Here is a 2,692-nt window from a genome sequence, read left to right on the forward strand (position 1 = left end):
GTGCATCAGTCTCCATGCTGGGCACAGAGTCTGCTTGTCCTCCCTCTGCTTCTCTCTTTCTCTCTCTCTAATAACTAAATAAATAAAATCTTTAAAAAAAAAAAAAAGAAAGAAAGAAAATGTGTATACACACAAACACACACGCACACAATGGAATATTATGCATCCTTTAAAAAGAAGGAAATCCTGGGGCACCTGGGTGGCTCAGTGTGTTAAGCTGCTGCCTTCGGCTCAGGTCATGACCTCAGGGTCCTGGGATCCGGTCCCGCATCGCTCTCTCTGCTCAGCAGGGAGCCTGCTTCCCTCTCTCTCTCTCTCTCTCTACCTGCCTCTCCATCTACTTGTGATTTCTCTCTGTCAAATAAATAAATAAAACCTTTAAAAAAATTTAAAAAAAATAAAAATAAAAAAATAAAATAAAAATAAACAGAAGGAAATCCTATAACATAATACAACATTGATAATTAAGCAAAAGAAGTTAATCACAAAAGGACAGATAACCATATAATTTCTCTCATAGAAAATGTCTAAAATAGAAAAAAATCATAGAAAAATAAAATAGGGGATGCCTGGGGGGCTCATTTGGTTAAATGTCTGCCTTGGGCTCAGATCGTGATCCTGGGGTCCTGGGATTGAGTCCCATATTAGGCTCCCTGCTCTGTGGGGAATCTGCTTCTCCCTCTGCCTGCCACTCCCCCTGCTTGTGCTCACTCTCTCTGACAGGTAAATAAATAACATCTTTAAAAGAAAGAAGAAAGAAAGAAACAAAGAAACAAACAAACAGGGGCATTTGGTGCCTCAGTGGGTTAAGCCTCTGCCTTCAGCTCAGGTCATGATTTCAGGGTCCTGGAATTGAGCCCCACATCCGGCTCTGTGCTCAGCAGGGAACCTACATCCCCCTCCCTCTCTACCTGCCTACTTGTGATCTCTCTCTCTCTCTCTCTCAATCTCTGGGTCTGACAAATAAATAAATCAATAAATAAATCAAATCTTAAAAAAAAAGGTTAAAAAAGAAACATAAAGTAGAAAATTGGTTGCCAAGGTATAGGGAGACAGAAAAAGGTAATTAGTATTTTGTGGTTATAAAGTTTCAATGTTGTAAATGAAAAGGTTCTGGAAATCTGTTGAACAATAATGTGAATATACATTTTTTTAACTTTATTAAAATACTGAGTTTATTTCACGTGTATATTTTTATCTCCACACTTCCATTTGTCCGACCACCACTACTACTATATCTTATCATGACATTCCATACATACTTAAAACCAAGCAAAGGGTGGAGTTCCATCCTTAAAAACTAAACAGGCATTTTGGAAAACACATTCTTGGTAATGGAACCTAGACAACATTTATCAGACACGGGAGGAAAAGTTCTCACTCTGCTATAGGGATAGCCAGATATCAACTATTATACAATGAAAGGAGACTGAAATTTTAACAGACTGTTTAAACTGTTTTCTTTAAGAGACTTCCTCCACTGCCAGAGATCTTCAGTAGCCTCTTAATTAGTCATCTGGAAGCGATTATCCATATAATTGATGAACTTGGCTTCCACTATGGGAAGAGAACCACTTTTTTCTATACTTGCTTACCTTTTTGCCTTAATGTCTTCTACAGAACTAGGTCCTATGATGTTTTGGGAGCTTTTCCTGTTTTTTGAAATATTCCTGACCTTTCAGTCTTGGTGTTGATGATTTTGAGTTTTTTCCATTCAGGTTTGGTTTTTGTATTTTTATCTGGATTTTTCCCCCCTAGATTTTTCTGGATCTTTTCTTTCTGGATATTGTATTTTTATCTGGATTAACATGTATAGATTTCTTTACTGGAGGCTTTACTTCAGCTTCCTTCTCACATCATCTTCAGGAGCAGCAAGTTTTACGTTTTTCTGTGGAAACTTGCTACCACTACCAGGAACAGAACACTTTCCAGATCTACTAATGAGTTTTACATCGTTTGTCTTCTGACTCCACATCTTCTTCCAGAGCTACTAAGCTGTGTAAATACGCTCAGGCCCTGAACCACATCTCAGCTATAAGACCACACATGGTGTTATTTCAAAGCCCCCAAGGGAAACTGTTGGCTATACAGACATTTTTAGAGTTGTCAGTGTGACTTTAATTGGACTGATTACATAATTCATTGCCTCTGCTTCAACAATGTGTAATTCATCCTTTGCACCAGCTCCTAATTTTCAACATTATCCACCTTAAAGTGGTAATTTTTTGTCAGCCTTTAGTTCACAACCAAAAAGATAGTTCTGGAGCCTTCAGGGACCTAATGTCTATGTGCATCAAATCTTCCACACTTCAGTGGGAGAGAGGGCAGATGGAGATAAATGACTACTGTTCCATAAACAGCCATGCAGGATGGAATCACACCAGCACCTAATGTGAATATACTTAACACTACTGAACTGTACATTTAAAAAGGGGTAAGGTAATAAATATTATATATTCTTTGCTGTAATTTTTTTAATTGACAAACAGTGAATAAGCATTTATCAAAATCATGAATTTAAATTGTCAGTACTCACATGAAAGAAAATGCTCAACATCACTAATCTTTAAGAAATACAAATCGAGCCACAATGAGATACCACTTTATACTCACTAGAATGACTAATATTAAAAAAAAAAAAAGTAACAAGTTAGGTAAAGATGTAGAAAATTGGAACCTCATGCACTGTTAT

General features: G+C 37.1%; 1 pseudogene; it reads right to left on the reverse strand.

Moving 5' to 3' along the window:
- Window positions 1-1,411: 1,411 nt before the first annotated feature.
- Window positions 1,412-2,269, reverse strand: LOC132002665 (nucleophosmin-like; annotated as a pseudogene).
- Between the last annotated feature and the right edge of the window lie 423 nt (window positions 2,270-2,692).

This window comes from Mustela nigripes, chromosome 15 (assembly GCF_022355385.1).
Source record: "Mustela nigripes isolate SB6536 chromosome 15, MUSNIG.SB6536, whole genome shotgun sequence".
Classification (NCBI taxonomy): domain Eukaryota; kingdom Metazoa; phylum Chordata; class Mammalia; order Carnivora; family Mustelidae; genus Mustela; species Mustela nigripes.